This window comes from Pituophis catenifer, unplaced genomic scaffold (genome assembly GCF_029215685.1).
Source record: "Pituophis catenifer annectens isolate HBS135680 unplaced genomic scaffold, rPitCat1.0.hap2 SCAF_5, whole genome shotgun sequence".
Classification (NCBI taxonomy): Eukaryota; Metazoa; Chordata; class Lepidosauria; order Squamata; family Colubridae; genus Pituophis; species Pituophis catenifer.
In genome coordinates this window covers 84,370,698-84,393,230 of record NW_027256885.1, presented here as the reverse complement: position 1 = coordinate 84,393,230, position 22,533 = coordinate 84,370,698, and the positions used below count along the sequence as shown (strand labels likewise).

The 22,533-nt window shown below is 38.8% G+C and overlaps 1 protein-coding gene across 1 annotated transcript in view; it reads right to left on the bottom strand.

The window, feature by feature from the left end:
• The window catches only part of LOC139317514 (neurotrophin receptor-interacting factor homolog), a 58,327-nt gene extending 58,007 nt beyond the window's left edge, over positions 1 to 320 (bottom strand). Inside the window, exon 1 of the mRNA XM_070944586.1 lies at positions 110 to 320. The gene's annotated coding sequence lies outside the window, so the exon portion shown is untranslated. The remainder of the gene's footprint in view (positions 1 to 109) is intronic.
• Between the last annotated feature and the right edge of the window lie 22,213 nt (positions 321 to 22,533).

The window sequence follows — 22,533 nt, the reverse complement described above, 5'->3', positions numbered from 1 at the left end:
AATGCAGCCATTTTGCCTCTTTGATGTGGTTGGGGGTGGGAGGGGCAAAGAGATGGTTAAGCTTTCTCCAACCCAGCCACCCCTTTCCGATCTTTGATATTATACCCACCTTGATTGGGGTGATGGTGATAAAAGGAGCGCCCGCCTCAACTAATCCTTTACCTTGCCCCCTCCTCCTTGTCATCTCGCACGTGTCTTTATAAGAAGGAAATGCCAGCCTCTGTCCTGTAACTCACCCTTGGAGGGGAGAGATGGTCTTCCCTCCTGCCCCCTTGCACCAGATGCGGCTGCTTAAGGGGGGGGGATTGCAACACCAGACCTTTCCCCCCAACCCAAAGGCGGAGCAGGAAGACGCCTCCTCCTCTTCCTTCTTTCCCACGTGGGCGCGAGGCCATTAACCCTTTCTCCGTCCAGAGATTTAGCGTGACCCTCTCTCCAGTCTTCCACCCAGCCCACCATCACCAGGCTCGGATTTTTTTAAAAAAAAAAATTTCGTGGGTTTCAGATCCGGGCACTAGTTTAAGGTTTGAAGTGGAAGAGTTTTGGAAAAGTGACTGTCTCCAGGCACCTGCTTTGACAACGGAGTAAGAAAACCAATAATCGTAATAATAGTGTTGTCCCCAATTCGGGTCTGAGCCTGGTGCCAAAGCCAATGATGGACGCCAGACACGAGGTGCAGGTTTTCTTGAGGTAAATAGCAAATAAAGAATAATGTAGATAAAAGAAATAATGTGAATAAAATAGGAATCATACAGAGTCAGATATAGGGGCTCTGGGGGACCCTCTCTATTCACATTATTATAAAGGGAAGACCTGCTTGGATACATGAACTCTGAGAGACCCTATCTATTCACATTATTATAAGAGAGGAAAGTGCTTGTTGGAAATTACATTAACAAACAGTTAAACCCCTTTAAGTGGTAATATATCTTCTGAGACCTAGATGTCACGGAAAGGACTGCTATATGGAAAAACATCTGAGTGACCTGACTGTGAATGACACAAAGACCTATATGTTACAAAGAGTTACTTAATCCAATGAATTTACCCAAGGACAGTAGTAACTCTCCCATTAGCGACTCTGAGCACTTAAGAAAAGTTGTGTGGCTAAGATAATTTTATAAACTAAGATTAATGCTTTAAGTAATTAGATGAACTTATTAACAGTGAATGTAACCATAGAAGGAAAATTGGATGTATGATCTCATGATTAACCATATATGGAAAATGTATGATCTCACTGAATCCTTTGTCTTAGAAATGTATAAAAACCATTGTATCAGAGTTCTTTTTTTGTTCAAAGCTTCAGGTACAAATCTGGCTCTGAACCTTGCGCAATAAACTGTCTCTGACTGGCCTGGGAATGTTTTTTAGTCCTTCCATTCCACTACACTTATGGCACCCTGGCAGATGGGACTAGAGAACAAAGAACTTTTGTTCTGCCAGACGGCCTGCCCCAGCGGAACCGACGCCTCCCCAAAGAAAATCCACTGGCTGGCCATTAGGACTCCTTTGAAGTCCACGGAACCTTTCGGTGAGGAGGTGCCGTAACCCGCTGGCGAAGCAGGCTAGTCAAGGATCCTTAAAGGTTAGCCAGACACAGAGACCTTAACGTAAAGAAAAGAAAGAAAAGAAAGAAAGAAAAAGGAAAAGAAAACAGGTAAGTATAAATCAGAGAGTTAAAGTCTCTCTGTTTAGAGGTACACACCCGTTAAAGGGGTGGCAGAGGGGCCTGATCACCCCCCTGGAGACCAGGTGGCATCCTGAAGTCTCTGGAATTAAGTATTTAAGTATTGTGGAATTAAGTATTGTGTGGGATTGTGCGGGTGGTTAAACCTCTGCGGTTCTCATAGACGACTGTCGGAACGTCCAGCATCGTGAGCCAGGGGTAGTGTTGTTAGAATGGGTGGTAATATTATTGATCAGTGGAAGACAAAAGGAAAAAACCCCTTAATTACTCAAGTATCAGGCAGAGTTTGCTAGGGTCTGTTTGATGAAAACTAAAGAAAGGGGAGAAAATAAAACCTTATGCAATAAAAGTTTTTTTAAAAAAAATGTGTGATCTTATGTGTGGTAAGAGAAAAGAACTAATTGCAGTGTTATAAAGTTTCTGATAAATTGCCATTCTTAACTAAGAATAAACAAGACATTGTTTACTGTTCTTCCCACCTGGGGTTTAGCAGGCCGTAAAGAGGTAAAGCCTGTCTAAATGGGAAGTGTCAGATAATTTGATTTGATCAATTTGGTGTGATTTCTGTTAAAAATATATATATATAATGATAGTGTGTAAAATTGAATGGAATTGAATTGATTGTTTGGCTGGCCAGCAAATTAAGTAAACTTGTGCTTGAATAATTGTAATGATTGGTTTGCATGAAGTGAGATTTTTGCATGTGAGATTGGTGTACGCAGTTTGATTGCAGCGTGAATGTGAAGTGTGTTGAGGGTAAAAGTTGGTGAAAATGCACTTTAATTTCCCTTCATATAATTTGTGGGAAATGTCTGTGAATTATGGAGGTTAGAGAGAAATGCAGAATGAGTTGCTTTGTTGGAAGAATGCTGAATGAAGCAGGTGAATGCTGAATGAAGTAGGCTTGGTTGCCTGCTGTAAAACATTTTTTTCCTCCCCCCCCCCCTTTTCCTTTGGAAGTGAGAAGCAGGAAAAGGGTGGGCTGTTGGATTTTTTTTTTCAGCGGACATCTCTCTCTCTCTGCTGAAAGAGCAGAGAAAGGAGGGGGAAAGATCGGCTAAGGTGGTTTTTGCTGCTGATCTCTTTAATTTGCATACGAAAGCTTTTCTGCTCTGAATACAATTTTGATTTTATTTTTTTCTGGAAATTTTTGAGGTTTAAAACGCTTAATTAAACCTATATAAAAGAAATGATTTTGAAAGATTTTTTTAATCTGACTTGCATTTTACTAAAGCAGAGAATTGAAGCTAAAGTTTGATCCAAATATATTTCAGATTTGTTTGTTTGATTGTTAGCAGCATAAGTTGTTGTTCCTTTCAAAGAAGGAGCTAATTTGTTTATAAAAGAAAGATATTCACTAAAACACAGAGATGGCAAACTGAATAATTATAGGGAACGAACAACTACAAAAGGTTAGGAAAAACAGAGAGTGAACTATAAAACTATTACTTATTTGCCAGATCCAGGACCGAAGAACCTAATCACAAAGACAGGATTTAACCACCATAAAACCACACACACAAAACAAAGAATTCACACGCCAAATCAAAAGATGTTTTTTTTTTGGGGGGGAAAAAAGGGAAAAAGGGTTACTCTTACAGTTATGACAGGCTAGCCTCCCAACGCTGTGCTTGTGTTTGTTTCTTGCCTGCCTCCCCAGAAACAATAAACTGATTCTACTCTCAAGCAGTTGACCTCCAATCATTTGGAAGTAATCTCCCAGCCGGGAGTTTTGAATTCAGGAAGGGGAAGCTCTGCCTTTCAACAATTCTTAAAGGGAAAGGCTTCTTTTTCCTTCCGACAGGAGTAGTCTCAGCCTCTATCTATAAACAAGCAAAAATTAAGATAGTTCTATGCAAAATTGATTGTATCTGGACCTTGGAGTTTGAAATGGGAGGGACATGAAAGAGGGAGCCTTGAAAATTTGAAACAAGCTTTGACCAAGGCTCCTGTATTAAGTTTACCAAACTTGGAAAAGCCTTTCAATCTCTTTGAAAACACACACACACACACACACAAATGAAACAATTTTAATGCAGCAGACAGACTTGATTGTAACCATAGATCACAATTTGAATCAAGCACAGTTCTTAGCCAACACCAGATCAATGGATCAGTTTGGATTAGAACATTATGGTGCTGAAGTGATTGATTTACAAACAAAAATAAGACCTGATTTGGAGGAACACCCCCTGGAGAAAGGAGAAGCAATTTGTATAAATGGTTCCTCTAGGGTGGAAGGGGGAGTACAGAAAAATCCTGGAAACAAGGGGTTTGCCTCGAAATTGGTCTGCTCAAACCTTTGAATGGTATTCATTAAATTAAGCTCTATGGACAGGGAGCCTGGATAGCTCAATAGACAAATGCATTGTAATTTAACACCAGCTGTCTGCACTTACTGTCAATTCGAATCTCACCAGGCTCAAGGTTGACTCAGCCTTCCATCCTTTCTAAGGTAGGTGAATTGAGGACCCAGTTTGTGGGGGCAATAAGATGACTTTATGAAGGCTATTGCTTAACGCATTATAATCCTGAGTCTCCCGGAGAAGGGCGGCACATTAAAAAAAAAAAAAAAAGGGAGGGGGGATGCCGTATGCTGGATACTGTATGCATTTGGGATAGTGCATTCATTTGGCAAAATATGGGTGGAGTCATTGGGGAATTCAAGCTATGTAGATGAACTTTTAAAAAGCTATGGTTGTATTGGGATATATCCTTTAGTAACATCAATTATAAACAAATGTTTGATTTGTAAAAAGGTGAATGAACAAGCTATTAGGAAACAACAGATGGGTGGGAGACCACCAGCTTTAAGACCATTTCAATGTATTCATGTGGATTTTACAGAATTGCCAAAAGTGGGGAGAGTAAAATATTTATTGGTCATAGTGGACCACCTCACAGGGTGGGTTGAAGCTTTTTTTCTGCAGAAATGCTACAGCAACAGTGGTGTCAAGAGTTTTATTATACCCAACCTAGAAAGATTATCATCATATGAACTGTTGTTTGGAGTAGTTTTCACTACAGGAAGCATATGCATTAATTTTCTGGAAACCAGAGACAAAGTATTGAAACAATATGTGTATAAACTGTCCAGATATTTTAAAGTTTTTAGGAAACAAGGACTATTAGCCCAAACACCACCTTTGAAGTTTCCAGTTCATAAATTCCACCATGATGATTGGATGTTCCTGGAAGGAAGTGAAAGGGCCCATGCCAGCCCCAAAGGAGTGGAAGGATTGAGTGGTTGCCTATGCTGTTTCCCAACTGAAGAGGACTACAACTGCTCAGATCCCTTTGCGCTCTCTCCCAGATGTATTGGTTTTGTAATTGTGCTTTTAAGATCTTAGGAGAACAGTCCTGGATTCACTGGAAGAGACTGAAGCCCGCAGACCAAAGTGATCCAGTCACATACCAGGTGACAACAACTGACCGGCCCTTGGTGTTGAGGTTCAAGAAGAATACACCCTGCTGAGTCCTACCGGCAACGGGCTCTCAACGCACGGTGGTGATCGTCAAGCTTTGCTGAACCACCCCGGAAGCTGGTTCTCTACGCACGGCCGAAGCTTGGAATGGAGGAAGACAACATTCCATGACTATAGTTTGTAATGTAAAACCCATTAACAGTGATAGTATCCAGTAAGCACTTATTAAAAACACTCACGGTTGAGGAAGATTGGGGTGTGGGGACTCTGGGCAACAGCTACTTGAGCCCTTCTGTTGGTATTGTTTTAATACAATTGATATTGCCCTACCCCAAGTTACACATATCCCTAACCCTCTTCCTAACATGGTGAACTTGTAAACTTCGGGTCTTGCGCTCTTAAGGCCTTGTGGGTGTGGGAATAAAGTCACTATGATTTAGTTGGGGTTGTGGGTACTATTAGCCAAGGGTCTAGTGAGTGATGCTAGCTTGAACAGTAGTTCCCCAGGTTGTGTGGATGTTCAAGAAATTCCCCTTGTCTCTGTGGAAGGATTTGAAGATGTCAATCCCAGGGGACCTAGCAACATCAAGACACTGAATGGGGACACTTTGGGTCAAGTCCACTCCCGCCAACAACGTGGCATCAGAAGGTGGAGTGGGTACCTTATTCCTAAACCAACTCCTAGACCTAAGGTTAAGAGTTTAACAATCCCGGTACAGGGGGGAATAGAAGGGCCCCTACAATAATTGAAAAGAAGAGATTGCATATCAGGGATACTGGAATTGGGTCGAAACCTGGTTAAATCATAGGGTCACCTTCCCTGTGTAGAGACATCAGAAACCTGGTAGGCCTATAGGATCCCCGATAAAAGAACAATGTCCATCAGAAGTGTACCTTGGTCCTAGAATGAACCTTAGAGATGTAAAACTAACCAAAGATCTTTTTCCTTCTGCACACCACTCACTTTCTCATCACCACCAACTGCCATCATCACAAAAAGGCGGAGGATGGAAGAGGTCCTGGAAGGTATCCAAGGAAAGGTGCACTAGTCTGTTCCAGCCCCCTCGCTTCGCTATCTGGTTCTCCATTAGGTCCAACACAGGTTTATGTGTCTTCTTTCCCCCTGGGATACTACCTCCCGGTATCTTTTTGAAGGTTCAATCCTCGGAGATAAGCAAAAGGACCCTTCACTAAAAGTCCCATTACAGCCGCTGATGGGAATGTTTGTGGTGGGGGCTTTTGGGGGTCTGGACTAATGCAAGGAACAACCGAGCACATGCCTTTTCCGTAAATCTTCTTATGTGAAAGGGATGCATATTTATGTTTGCCAACAAATTGGACCGGAACATGCACACTAGTACACCTTTTTCCTGAAATAGATGTCAGTGGAGAACATACCATCCCTGTTCCTCTCATGGGGCATGTTCAGAAATGGGTACCAATCCTAGTCCCACTATTAGTAATCATGGGGATAGGAACTGCAGTGGAACAGGTGTAGGTGGGGTAACACACTCAGTAATACAGTTTCAGCAATTATCAGAAGAAAGCCTGAACCAAATTGCTGGAACCCTGGTGGAAGTCCAAGACCAGATAGAGTCATTGGCAGCAGTGGTCCTACAAAATCGACGTGCCTTAGACCTTGTGGCCGCAGAGAGAAGAGGTATGAGAAGATTGTTGTTTCTATGTGAATAAATCAGGTGTGGTCAAAGAAGTTGCCAAGGATTTGCAGGATAGGGCATCCAAGATAAGTCAGAGGTTACAAACAACTGACAGGTGGTTTTCTTGGTTGCCTGGGTCCGGCTGGATTAAACAAATGTTATTCTTGTTGATATGGCTGTGGCAGGCCTAGCTTTTATTCCTTGTGCAGGCCTAGCTTTTATTCCTTGTGCAATCCCTGTGCTGAAACAGCTATCTATCAGCAGTGAAAGAGATACAGACTGCGAAGGAATTAGTTTTGACAGAGCGCTTTCTTGAAGAAAAAAGTTTCTGAAACAGACACATATGTCGAAATAGGGTCTGGGAAAAGAATGGAGGGAGTACCTCCAAGGATTAATAGGGTGAAGATCAAGAAATACCTATCTCTTGCCTAGATTAGTCATATGTTGTGGGATATTATATGTTGGCTTTGTGTATTAAGGGACATAGAGTGTTGTGTAGGAAGTAATGGAAGTTTATGCATGGAAAAACTTCCACAGGGGGGAATGAGGTAAATAGCAAAGAATAATGTAGATAAAAGAAATAATGTGAATAAAATAGGAATCATACAGAGTCAGATATAGGGGCTCTGGGGGACCCTCTCTATTCACATTATTATAAAGGGAAGACCTGCTTGGATACATGAACTCTGAGAGACCCTATCTATTCACATTATTATAAGAGAGGAAAGTGCTTGTTGGAAATTACATTAACAAACAGTTAAACCCCTTTAAGTGGTAATATATCTTCTGAGACCTAGATGTCACGGAAGGGACTGCTATATGGAAAAACATCTGAGTGACCTGACTGTGAATGACACAAAGACCTATATGTTACAAAGAGTTACTTAATCCAATGAATTTACCCAAGGACAGTAGTAACTCTCCCATTAGCGACTCTGAGCACTTAAAGAAAAGTTGTGTGGCTAAGATAATTTTATAAACTAAGATTAATGCTTTAAGTAATTAGATGAACTTATTAACAGTGAATGTAACCATAGAAGGAAAATTGGATGTATGATCTCATGATTAACCATATATGGAAAATGTATGATCTCACTGAATCCTTTGTCTTAGAAATGTATAAAAACCATTGTATCAGAGTTCTTTTTTTGTTCAAAGCTTCAGGTACAAATCTGGCTCTGAACCTTGTGCAATAAACTGTCTCTGACTGGCCTGGGAATGTTTTTTAGTCTTTCCATCCCACTACATTCTGATTGCTTTTTATTGGACTACTCCAAGGGAAAGGGCTCTTGGCCAAAATGCCAAGAACCAAGAACAAAGGATTAAGTAAGCTTTATACATTTTCACTAAAAGAGAATGCAGGACAAGGCGAGATAATAAGAAATATCTAATAAACATTTTAGTAATAATTCTACAATTTGTTCTATTGTTATTAGCAGGTGATGCTAAGCAGAATCACATCAGATACCTGTACAATTAGCACAGTGTGCTCTCTCCACTTCTCTCTATATACCAATGACTGCATCTCAAATGATCCATCTGTTAAACTACTGAAGTTCGCAGATGACACAACAGTGATAGGTCTCATTCGAGACAATGATGAATCCGCATACAGACGGTGTCGCAGAAAAATAAGGAGTTGTATTTCAAAATCAAAAAGCTTTTATTTTGGCCAAAAGGTTCAGACAGATTAATTAATCTGTTGTTCTGAACGACCTCTGTCTTTAAGACATGCATTCTTATACTCTTCGGTAGTAACTGTAGGAAGTTAGCACCCACCCCTTTCCTGGAAGAGTAAAATATTTTAGGAAATATGAAAAAGGCAGAATATTATATTTCCCTGGGATAAGCATGTTTTGAAGCAGCTCCCATCTTCCTGCCCCCACCCTTTGTCAATGGGCCATTAAGGCTTGGGCCAGTCTATTCTACATAACAAAGATCTACCTCCTTCAGGCAGAGCCATAGTAGGAATTGCCAAAGATCCAACAAAGATAGGATTAGCCCTCTACACAATAGCAGCAGAAACTCACCACATGTGACCTGGGAAGCACATGTGACCATCAGCCAGCAAGGCTAGCTAAGACCCCCACCCCCTGGGAGTCTGACAACCAATCAGGATACTCTTGGGGCCCCAAGAAATGCAAAGCCAGAAAGAGCATAAAAACCCGTGGACTTGCTGTATTCCCCCCTTTTCTGTTCAGGAACTCAAGCCATGTGATCCTGTCCACCATTAAACCATCTTCCCAAGCAGTCTCCATGTTTCCAGTGTCTTTTTCCCCACTTGGAGCAGAACCAAGAAGGATGTTTCTTCCAACATAACAAAACAGGAAGTTTGTGAAATTAGTCTTAACGGCTTAGCCCCCCTTTATTGCTTAGGCAGGAAGGCTGATTCATGCTTATCCATGTGGGTTAGTTCTGCATTTGACATGGTACGAGAAAGTGAGCTAACTCTGCGGTTTGACTTTTTGAACTCTGCAACGGTCTCCTACTATAACAAGTCAAGGGACCCTTCAGAGATCATCTAGGCCAACCCTGTATTATTTCACTCTTATATCCGAATTTCACTTTATGTCCTACTTTAACGGGAGGTTGAACAACTAGCCTTGTGATGCGACCAGAACAATCTGGAACTGAACACACTCAAAACTAGAAATGGTGGTGGACTTTAGGAGACACCCTCCCATACTACCACCTCTTACAATACTAGACAACACAGTGTCAACAGTAGAGACCTTCAAATTTCTAGGTTCTACCATATCTCACAACCTAAAATGGACACCCAACATCAAAAACGTCATCAAAAAAGCACAACAAAGAATATTTTTCTGCTCCAACTCAGAAAGCTCAGACTGCCCAAGGAGCTGCTGATTCAGTTCTAGAGGAATTATTGAGTCTGTCATCTGCACCTCTATAACTGTCTGGTTTGGTTCTGCAACCCAACAAGACAGACACAGACTTCAGAGGATAATTAGAACTGCAGAAAAAACAATTGCTACCAACCTGCCTTCCATTGAGGACCTGTATACGGCACGAGTCAAAAAGAGGGCTGTGAAAATATTTACAGACCCCTCGCATCCTGGACATAAACTGTTTCAACTCCTACCCTCAAAACGATGCTATAGAGCACTGCACACCAGAACAACTAGACACAAGAACAGTTTTTTCCCGAATGCCATCATTCTGCTAAACAAATAATTCCCTCAACACTGTCAAACTAGTTACTAAATCTGCATTACTATTAATCTTCTCATCGTTCCTATCACCCATCTCCTCCCACTTATGACTGTATGACTGTAACCTTGTTGCTGGTATCCTTAAGATTTATATTGATTGTTTCCCTATGACTATCATTAAGTGTTGTACCTTATGATTCTTGATGAATGTATCATTTATGTACACCGAGAGCGTATGCACCAAGACAAATTCCTTGTGTGTCCAATCACACTTGGCCAATAAATAATTCTGTCTGTCTGTCTGTCTGTCTGTCTGTCTGTCTGTCTGTCTGTCTGTCTCTAGCTGTCCCTATTCCTAAGCCTTGGCTAATGAATGCCCCAGGAGTTATCTAATACACATTTTATTGGCTGCAGGCCATCTGTATTCCTAATTGTTAGCTGAGGCCTGCAAGTTGTCTAACTCGTTACTTTTATCAGCTTTCTAACTACCCAGAATTGTTACAAGATTTACACATGCATATTTCCTGTAGATAAGCATTCTTTGTTCTTGCCAGACACATTCCACAATTACAGTCTTCCTGATTTACTTTCAAGTGTGTGTCATGACCTAGCTTTATTTTAGCATACAGCCCACCATTCCCCCCCTTTGAATCTGAAAATGATTTAATTTTCCAAGATTCACCCAACATCAATATCCATGTGTACTAGGAGACCCCGTAGTTTGCTTACAGGTGGAAAGGCAAAGCAGAAGGCATTGTAATGCACAACAGGTGATTAAGAGAACAATGACTATGCCTGCCAGGGTCATTATTAGGTTTTTAACAGGTTGAAATCAGGCAACCATCCTGTCAGTCTGTTAGAAGAAATATCCTTCTGGGTTCAGCTCCAAGTGGGGAAAAATACACTGAAAACATGGAGACTGCTTGGAAAGATGGTTTAATGGTGGACAGGATCACATGGTTCGAGTTCCTGAACAGAAAAGGGCGGAGATGCTGTGAGTCCCCGGGTTTTATGCCCTCTCTGGCTTTGAACTTCCTGGGGCCCAGAAAGAGTATTCTGATTGGTTGTCAGACTCCCAGGGGGTGGGGGTGTTAGCTAGCCTTGCTGGCTGATGTAATCTTCCCAGGTGCCATGTGGTGAGTTTCTGTTGCTAGATGGGTCCTATTGTGTTAGTTTCTGTTGCTAGATGGGTCCTATTGTGTTGCAGATGATGGTCCATTGGCAAAGATTGAGTTTCTGCCTCTGGCCCATTGACAAAGGGTGGGGGGGCAAGAAGGAGGGAGCTGCTTCGTCTTTAAAACATGCTTCTCCATTTCTCATCCAGGGAAACATAATATTCTGCCTTTTTAATATTTCCTAAAATATTTCATTCTTCTAGGAAAGGGGTGGGTGCTAACTTCCTACAATCCCTCCTTTTTTCTTTTTCTTTTTTCAAAACGTGAGCTTTGAAACATGTTCTTGGCAAAAGATTAAAATTGATCAGACCAGGGAGACTTGATGGGTGCTTTTAATTGTTCTAATGCAAAGGGGAAGGCATTGATAGAGGCAACAGAAAAGGATTCCTTCAGTGGCTCCCAAAAGCTTTCAACCATGAAGGTCTAGCAGCCAGGGGAAAAGTTCTGGTAAGAATTTTACAGTATCCAATTTCTATGCCAATTAATTTCAGATTTCAGATATCACTTTCTGTGAGCTTCCAGTCAGGTTTCAAGCAAGCACATGTCCCAAAATTTTTCACAGCCATGGTTTTCCTTTAAATTACAGGCTGGCCATTTCATGGGTTGGTTACTGAACCTGCCCTAGCTCTTACTTTAGTGCATCCAGGATTTGTGAGTCCAAATTGAGGTTAGTCTGTGCAATCCAGGTTTTTTTTTCTTTTTTTTAAAATTATGCACAATGAGCCCTGGGACTTCTACTCCTGAGACCACCAGCGCAACATATCGTGCTTTACTGGGCAACTGGGCAGCATCATTTGTGAGTCACAGTCAGGGCTTGGGTTTTGGATATCACTTTTTCTGCTATCTCTTCAAGTGAGGGAATTGCCTGAGGAATTAGCAGGGAGATATGACTGCTTGGGTTTTTAGTGCCACAGAGCAAAAATCAACCTAGGAGAAGCTTTGTGTGGAGGTAAGTGAAGGGAATAGTTTCAGTCTAATTCTGAATAGTGTGTCTCTCTATGTGTGCATGTGTATGCAGCTACTTTTACAATACAGGCAATACAAACATTTTGGACATATTTCTCCTCCCCACCAGACAGAAATCTAAGGTATACATAACTTGCTGTGGCAACCACTCCCAAATACAAGCCTTACATGAGTACATTAGACTGATTACTATATAAATGAGACAAGAAAAAAAAAACCTTACAGTTAATTTCCACCCTCCCCCATAGTCTTTCCAGCTGTCTTCTGGGGATTGAAAAGAATTTTTTAGTCTTTACTTGTACCACCAAGCACATCACTTGGGTGATGTGCTTGGTGGTAAGGCTGGTAAGTCAGGCTTGGAAAGGTCTGCTCCACTCTGGTTGCTGTGATGACTTTCAGTGGAGGCTGGATTCAAATCCAATTCCTGGCTCAAACAGATTCTATTTAGAAGTTCAGAAAATGGTTTCCCTAGTCTAATTGGTATCGATTGAAACAGATACAACAATTTAGGTAATACATTCATCTTTATTACGGCTATTCTACCTATTAAGGATAACTGTAATTTGGCCCAGATATCTAAACCTTTTTGTATTTGTTGTGTTAGTTTATCATAGTTGTCATCTTTTATTGTAGCACATTTTGCCATAAGCCAAATTCCTAAATATTTCATCTTTTTAGCAGTTTGAATCCCCAATTTCCTTTCCAATTCTTCCTGTTGTCTTTTTGTACAGTTCTTCGTTAACATTTTGGTTTTTTCCTTGTTTATTTTAAGCCCTGCTACTTTACCAAATTCTTCAACTTCATTTATCAAGATGGTTCCCGTCTCCAAAGGATCTTCCATGATAAAAACTAGATCATCTGCAAATGCTTGGACGTTTTATTCCTCCTGTTTGACTTTCAAACCCTTTATTGTTTGATTTTTTTTCTAATTTGTATTAGTATCTCCAAAGACAATATAAATAATAGGGGTGACAGGGGGCATCCCTGTTTTACCCCTTTAGTTATATTAATCTTCTCTGTCATTTCTCCATTCATTATTATTCTGGCTGATTGCTTTGAATAGATTGTTCTAATTAAGTCTGTAAATTTCTCCCCAAAATTCATAATTTCCAATTGGTTGATGAGAAAGTTCCAGTTCAAATTATCAAACGCTTTCTGAGCGTCCACAAACATTAATGCCAGCTGCTTATCTGGGTGGGCCTCATAATATTCTAATGTATCCATGATTATCCGTATATTATTTCTTATATATGTTTGGCAAGAATCCATTCTGATCCAAATCAATAATTTCCTTTAAGATTTTTTTGGCCCTTTCAGCTATTATTGTTACGAAAATTTTATAATCCACATTAAGCAGCGAGATTGGCTGGTACTTCTTGATTTGTTGTGTGTTTGTAGCATCCTTTGGGATGAGTGATATTAGTGCCTCCCTCCATGTCTGTGGTAGTTTAGATTGTCCTAGTGCTTCATTATATAAATTCAGCAATAATATTTCCAGTGGCCCCTGTATTTCCTTATAGAACTCGGAGGGGATGCCATTGGGTCCTGGTGTTTTATTATTTTGTTTCTGAATAGCCTCCTTCATTTCCAACATAGTAATTCTATTATTTAACATTTCTTTCATTTCCCCTGATACTATCGGAAGGTTTCTATCTTTCAAATATTTCTTTATATCCTCCTCCTCTACCTTCTCCTGGCTATAAAGTGTTTCAAAATAATTGTGGGCTATTCTCTTTTTTTCATCTAACCGATGTTGAATGTTCCCCTCTTCGTCCTGTAATTGTGCTATTGATCTTTTTTCCTTATCCTTTTTTAATTTGTAGGCCAGCCATCTCCCCAGCTTATTAACATGTTCAAAGTGTATCTGCTTCGCTGTTTTAAACTTTTGGGACATTTTCTCCTGGGAGAGCAAATTTATTTTATGTTTAGTCCAGTGGTGGGTTCCTCCCGGTTCAGTCCGGTTCGGCCAAGCCGGTAGCGGTGACGATATGACATCACCGAACCGGTTCTCCCCCCCCACCCTCCCACCCCCCCCACATTATTCTTACCTTTTATTTGGTCCCACCCCCAATCTATTGCTGCCTCCTGAGTCCCAGCTGATGACTAGAGGGAAAAAAACTGTTTAAACTCTTGCCACGGGGCTTCAAAGGGCCGTCCTACAGTTGATCAGTGTTAAAAGCAAACAAATGAGTCGGGTCGTAAGTGCGAGGACTGGTCGTAAGTGCGAGGACCTTCCAGAAATGACTCTGACCAGCTAGCCACGCCCACCTAGTCACATGACCTCCAAGCCACACCTACAAAATAAGCCACGCCCACAGAACCGGTAGTAAAAAAATTTAGAACCCACCCCTGGTTTAGTCAGATCTCTTTCCTCTCTAGTTCTCTTGTCCAGGAATGTCTGCATTTTACATTCTAATTCTTCCAATTTCTCTTGTAGTTCCAATTGTTGTTTCCTTTTTTCTCTATTTCTCCTTGCCCCGGATGTGATCGTTAGGACTCTGACATAAGCCTTGGTTGTATCCCAAAGGTTCTGGAAGGTCGTGTCCTTTTTGAATTCTCCTTCAAGAAGAATTCCAATTCTTTTCCCATCCATTCTATATACTTTTTTTCTTTTATCACTTTTTGATTCATGGTCCATCTTCCTCTTAGTTTAGGCCTTCCTTTCCATTTTAGTATCAATGGGCTATGATCTGCCCATATATTAGTTGCTATTTCTACTTCATCTATATTTTTAGTTAATTCCAAATCCGTCCAAATCATATCTATTCTGGACTATGAATCATGTGGGTTAGAATAAAAAGTATATTGGCTTTTTTTGTGGATTTCATTCTCTCCAGATATCTTTTAGATTCAGCTCTTGCACCATATCAAAAAAAGTAGACGGTAGTATTTTTCTCTGCTTTTTATTTTTCTTCCCCGATCTATAATCTTGTTTTGGATCTACGACCGAATTAAAATCCCCCAATAAACAAATATTTTCACTCTCCAATTCCGCTATTTTTTTATGTAGTTTATAATAAAATTCCCCTTGTCTAGTATTTGGCGCGTAGATAGCCACCAATATCACCTTTTTTTGCCTTATTGTTATCTCAATTAATAAAATTCTACCTTCCTCATCTGTGTAAATTTGTTTTGGTTGTAACCGATCTTTACTCCTCTCTTTTTTTGTGGTGCAAGAGCTAAGTAGAGTTTTCCTAATTTAGGGGCTTCCAATAGGTGTCCTTGTTGTCTTTTGATGTGGGTTTCTTGTAGGCATGTAAATATCTGTGTTATGCTTTTGTAATTTAGCTAGAATTTGTCTCCTTTTGGCTGGAGAATTTAAACCATTGATGTTGATCGAAATTAATTTAATTTCTTCGTCCATTTACCTTCTACTGACAACCCTAATTTCTTTTCCTTAAATTTGGTTCTGTTTGTGTCCTTGACCTTGTCCCTATTCTTTCCTGCTGCTCTTTTTCAGTCTTCTCCTGTAATTTTGTTTCTGACTCCTTTCCTTCTTCCTGACTCTTATCCTCTATCTCCTCCCCACTCTCCCTCTCTTCATCTATTGCTATACACTGTTCGTAAAACTCCCAGGCCTTGTCTATTGTATCTAATCTAATTTTTTTGTCTTGCCAGGTCACTAGCAAGCCCTCTGGGATAAGCCACCGAAACATGATTTTATATTTGATAAGTTGGGAGGAGAGAAAGTGGTAACTCCGTCTTTGCTCCCTTACCCTCCTGGATATTTAAGAGTCAGAATCTCTTTCCCCTTATATGTCAATGTTGTATCTTGCGTTCTCCTGTAAATTTTGTCTCTAATTGTTCTTTTAGGAAATCATATATGTACCTCCCATGGCAATTTATTCCACCGTGCATAATTAGTATGCACCCTATACAACTCATCAATACTATGTTGCAACTCACTCTTATATATCTTCAGACTACCAGCCAACAACTCTATCATAGGACTCAGGAGGTCTTCTTCTTTATTTTCTTGTATATTCTGAAATCGTAAGTAAAACACGGAGTTGTCCATTTCCAGAAACATTATTGCCTCCTCAAGTTCTCGATTTGTTGCTATCAGTTTCTTTTCTGTCTCCTCCAGGTTTTTTTCTGTCTGTTCCATTCTTTTCTCCACTATTTTTATCCTCTGTTTGTTCTTAACAATTGTCTCTTGTATTTCTCCTATTCTATCATCTAATTTTCTTATGTTGCCTTTAACTTTGTCCATGTCGTTTTTCAATTCCTCATGATTCTTTCCAATTGATTTTTGAGTCTTCAGAAGTACCTCCTGAATCATATTCAGAGTTGTCTGCATGCTTTGTAGATTCGTTGAGGTCCCTGCTTTCTCACCTCCCAACATATCTCCTATCAATTTTTGGCCTGCTGGAGAGGCAGTCATTTGTGTAACTTTCTTTGCAGTTTTGGTTACTGTTGCTGTATTCAACATATCTAATTTCCCAAAGAGTTTTTTCCAGAAAACCATACAAAAATCTATTTCCTTCCTCCTCCCGTAATTTATCTTTTCTATCTACTTTTAGGTATTAAATATTCCCTCAATTACAGTTCTTTTAGAATTCATTAACTAGAATAATTAAATACTTAAATAATTAGATAGTATAATTAATTAATAGTATAATTAATAATAAATAATAATAATTAATAATTAATTCTATCTTCCAACCTTATCAATATCAATTTTCACTCTAAATTCAATTAACAATACCTAAGTAAACAAAAGTATATTGCTTCAAAATAAAGAAAGGATATATAGGCAGAAAGAAAAGGCAAAATGAAACAGTAGTAATAATTACTCCAAATATAAATTGTTTACCCCTATTTGCAACTAGATTTATCTATTTATATACACTATCTTGTAATATATCACTATTTTCAAGAGTCAGTTGGATGACAAATAATGGCAATAATAAAAATAGAGAAAATCTAGAAATATACCATATTATTTACCTCTAAATAGACAATATACACAATATACACCTCTGGCTTCTAATCTCCCCAGCCTAAGTTTTCTTGATGATTCTAAACAAGTCCTCCGTGCTCCTACTTCCTTGCACTGTCCAATCCTCTTCCGTTCACTACTTTCCAACTTCTTCATCCAAGATGTCTGCTCCTCTTAATATGCACTGTCACTGTTGCTGTCACTCTAATCCACACTCCAAACCTCATCATTTAGATTGTTGTATCCACAATCCACCTTCTTTCACTTTCAAATCCCGATCAAATTAGTTCCAATCTTTACTGGAACTCAAGTTCCTTCCTTTTTCTTCCTTTCAGCTCCTCCAATCGCCCTCTTTTCTATCTTCCACCTCTTTCACGCTGTTCTGCTCCACCTCCCGAAGCGCCGCTTTTCCTCCTTTTAGAGACTCCCTTATCTCACCTTTTAAATTCCACCAATTTAGGGAAGTAGCCTAGTAACTCACTTTGTCCCGTCTCTGTTCACCAACGTTTCTAGCTGTTTTTCCACTTCTTGCTTCCTTCTGTATTTTTTTTTAATTGAAAAGCTTTACAGAAAAAAAAAAGGATTTCCCCCCCGATATTCCCCCCACCCTTTCCCTCCCCTCATCCCACCCTCCCCCCCAGACTTCCCAGAGCAAAATACAAGGTATTTCAGTTAACAATCATAAGCTAAATTAACCTATCTATCCTCAGACTACTAAATCCCCCCCGAAACCTTAACTCCACTATAGATAACATAATACTTCTAATACTTAACGTTCATTCATAAGCTATTTGATATTTTCTTGTCTGATACTTATTTTGAATATAATCAATCCATCTTCTCCATTCCGATACGTATCTTTCTTGTGTATAGTCCTTCAAATACGCTGAGATTTTCGCCATTTCTGCTAAGTTCGTTACTTTCAGTATCCACTCTTCAATAGTAGGCAAAAAGTCCTTCTTCCAGTATTGCGCTACCAACAGCCTAGCTGCTGATATTAAGTTCAAAATCAATTTAGTCTCTAATACTGTACAATCCGTCGTTATACCCAGTAGAAACAATTGAGGAGTAAATTTGAACCTTTTTTTTTAGAATGTTCTGCATCACCCACCAAATTTTTATCCAAAATGCCTTGATTTTCTTACAGGTCCACCATATATGATAATAGGTTGCATCATCACATTCACATCTCCAACATTTAGCTTGCAAATTCAAGTACATACATGATAATTTTTTAGGATCTAAGTGCCATCTATAAAACATTTTATAAAAATTATCTCTCAAATTTTGTGCTTGCGTAAATTTAACATTTCTGACCCAAATCTTTTCCCATGTTTCCATCATCACTGGTTCCTGAAAGTTTTGTGCCCATGTTATCATACAATCCTTAACCAATTCCGTTTCTGAATCTATTTCCAATAAAGCATTATACAACCTTTTAATATGCATCTGATTTTGATCTCTAATCTGTTTCACCAGATTTTCCTCATTTTGCATAACACCAATTTTTTGATCTTCCCTCCACCTAGCTTGAAGCTGACCGTACTGAAACCAAGTATAAATGATCCCTTCTTCTTTTAATACATCTAAAGATTTCAATTGCAGCTTACCCCTTTCCAAAAAAAGAAGCTCTTTATAAGTAATCACCTCTGTTTTTTGCTCTATACTTATATTTTCTATTGCATGTCTGGGATTTGCCCATATGGGTATCTTATAATTTAGCTTATATTGATACTTTTTCCAAACCCTCAACAACGCTTTTCTAAGTATATGACCCTTAAACACTTTATCCACTTTTTTTCATATAACAGATAAGCATGCCATCCATATAACAAATCATAGCCTTCTATGTTTAACATTCTTTCTTCAGTTAAGTTAAACCAATCGCTAATTTGTGATAAAACAGCTGCTTCATAGTACAATCTTAAGTTAGGCATTTTAAGACCTCCTCTCTCATCTACATCCTGTATAATTTTCAGTTTCAGTCTTGGTTTCTTCCCACCCCAGATAAAAGTATTAACCCCTTTCTGCCATTCCATCAAATTTCCGTCTTTCTTAAGCACTGGTATCATTTGAAACAAAAATAGAAACCTAGGTAATACATTCATTTTTATTGCTGCTATCCTTCCCAGTAATGATAGTTGTAGCTTTTTCCAATTTTCCATTTCTTTCTGTACTTTTTGCCATAGAACATCATAATTGTTTTTAAACAATTTCGTGTTTGAGGCTGCAATATATACTCCTAAATACATAACCTTTTTAACTATTTCAAACCCCGTTATTCTCCCTAAATCTTCTCTTTGAGATATGGACATATTTTTAATTATCATCTTTGTCTTATGTTGATTTACTTTAAATCCAGATACCTTACCGTATTGACCTATTATGTCCAACATATATGGAGCCACTTCTATAGGTTGAGATAAAGTAACAACCAGGTCATCTGCAAACGCTCTTAATCTATAATCCTGCTGTCTAATTACAATTCCTTTTATTTTATCAGAGTCACGTAACTTATTCAACAAAACTTCTAAAGTTAAAATAAACAACAATGGCGACAAGGGACTATCCTGCCTTGTACCTTTCTCAATTTTAAAAACTTCTGTTAGGCCTCCATTAACTATTATTTGTGCTGTTTGTTCCTGATATATTGCTCTAATTGAGTGTATAAAATACTCCCCAAAATGCATTTTTTCTATCATCTTAAACAAAAATTGCCAATTCAATCGATCAAATGCTTTCTCTGCATCCAAAAATATGAACGCTGCAGGGACCTGGTTGTTTTTTTCCAAATATTCCAATAAATTTATAATTTGTCAACATTATATTTCATTTGCCTCCCTTTTATAAAACCTGATTGATCATTATGAATTGTTTGTTGCATGACTGGCATTAATCTGTTCGCTAATATCTTAGCAAAAACTTTATAATCCGTGTTCAAAAGTGAAATTGGCCTAAAATTTTCAGGTTTGGTACAATTTTGATCTTCCTTCGGGATCAGTGAAACAAAAGCTGTTCTCCAAGAGGATGGAACTCCTCCCCCTAATTGAATTTTACAAAATAAAGCTCTAAGCGGTTCTACCATTTCAAGCTGTAAATTCTTATAATAAACAGCTGTTAATCCATCTGTTCCCGGAGCTTTCCCTATTTTTAATTGCTTAATTGCATCAGTAATCTCATCAGAAGTTATTGGTTAATTCAATCCTTCCCTCTGTTCCAACGTTAATTCAGGAATATTCCCTTCCTTTAAGTATCTATCTATATCTATACCTTGTATTGAGTCACTAGCATATAACTTTGTATAAAATTCTACAAAAACTTTTTTGATCATATTCTGTTGGTAAACTTGCTTACCTCTAAATTCTATCTTACCAATGACTCGTGATTTCTGTTTTTTCCTCAACATGTAGGCCAACCACCTACCTGGTTTATTGGCATTACAAAATGTATTATGTTTAGCATATTGTAAGCTAGTTACCACCTGATCAGCCATTAACATACTAAATTGCCCTCGTAGTATATTTATTGTTTCTTTTACTTTCTTGTCTCCTGGATTAAATATAAGTAATTGTTCTTTCTTTTTTATTTCTTCCTCTATCTCTTTCCGCTTCTTTTGTTGTTTTAGTCTATGTTTATTATTCATGTGTATTAACGTACCCCTCATATAAGCCTTGCTAGCATCCCAGACCATTTCCATGGAAGTACCCTTATTCATATTAATTGCAAAAAATTCTTCAATTGTTTTTTAAGCTCTTTCACATTTTCTTCATATCTAAATAAATTTTCATTTAACCTCCAAGACCTCCTTTCTCCCCTCTCCTGTTCAAATTCCACCCAAACCGGACTGTGATCAGTTAAAGTTCTTGGACATATCTTCGTCTTCTTCACCCTGGAAATAAAATCATTTGTGGTTAGTATAAAATCAATCCTGGAGAAGGATTGATGTCTATCAGAAAAAAAAGTAAAATCTCTTTCCTCCACATTACATTCTCTCCAAATATCTCTCTGTTCTATATCTTCCATCATATCAAAAAAAGATTTAGGTAATTTTGCACGGGTTGAGATCTTTGATAAACTTTTTTTATCTTTCTGCGTGTCTATTACTCCATTCCAGTCACCCATTAATATAAAAGATGTATAATCCCATTGTATTATTTTAGTATGTAGAAATTTATAAAACTTGTCTTGTTGCTGATTAGGGGCATATATTCCAATTAAAAGCATTTTTCCAGTCTGTGTTGATAATTCAATTGCAATATATCTTCCTTGATCATCTGCCTCAATTAGATTAGCTGATAGTCCTTTCCTTACATATATGACTAGCCCATTTTTCTTCTCTGGCGCTGATGCCACAAAATGTGTACCTAATCTTGAATTTATCAAATATTTTTGATCTAATAATCTAATATGTGTTTCTTACAAGCAAATTACATCATTGTTAAATTGTTTCAAGTGGTGAAATACTGTACTTTCTTTCTTTTTTGTGGTGAATTTAGGCCATTGACATTCCAAGATAGGAATTTAGTTGCCATCTTTAGCCTTTCGAAGCCATATGAGCATCAGCTGAAGCTCCTCCTCCACCTTACTCTTTGGCCTAGCCCCCCCTCCACCGCTTCTGTTTTTTTGAACTTCTTGAGATAAATCTTGAGATTGTTGCCTTTTTGATTGTTGTTCTTGAAGTTTATAAGTTGATCGGGTCAGTCGTACTTTTGGTTCTCCCTTCTTAGGTGGTTCCAAAGTTGGAGGTAAGCCCCCAAGATCCAAATCTTCTTCCATGATAATTCCTCCAGCTGCAACTTCAGCATAGGTTTGTATCTGTTTTCCATCTTTTTCTTGTTGTAACATCTCCATTTTCTTCCTTCCCCCCCCCCCCCCGGTGAGGGTGGGTATCCAGCCTTTAAAACATTTACATAGAAGTCTTTTGCCTTCCAGACTGTGTTTAACCGGTATCTTTCTCCATTATAAGTCACTATTAGACCAATTGGAACGTCCCATCTGTATGCCACTTGTTGATTTCTCAGCTCATTTACCAAAAAGCCAAAGTCTTTTCTACTTCTCAGCATCTTTGGAGGGATCTCTTTCAAAACCACCACCTCTTGCCCAGCCACCTGAACTTTATTCTTGTAGGAAGCTTGTAAAATATCGTTGCTGATCCTCCTGGTTGTAAAATAGATCACCACATCTTTTGGCAGCTGTCTTTGTTTTGCCAGCCAGGAATTAACCCTTTAAATTTTATCAATTTGGCTTGCCACATCTTCTGGTCTTTCTTTAATTATCTCTGCAATAGCATCAGCGCAAATATCTTTTAAATTTTCTTTACTATTTTCTTTCAGGCCTCTCAATCTCAAAGCAAACTCCATGGACCTGTATTGTAACATTACCAATTCATCATCCACTTTCTCTGTTTTGGTCATGACATCTCCCATTTTGCTTTCCAAATTTAAATTGGCTTCATTAATTTCTTCCACTTTCTCATCCAGCTGAATAACAAGTTTTGACAATCC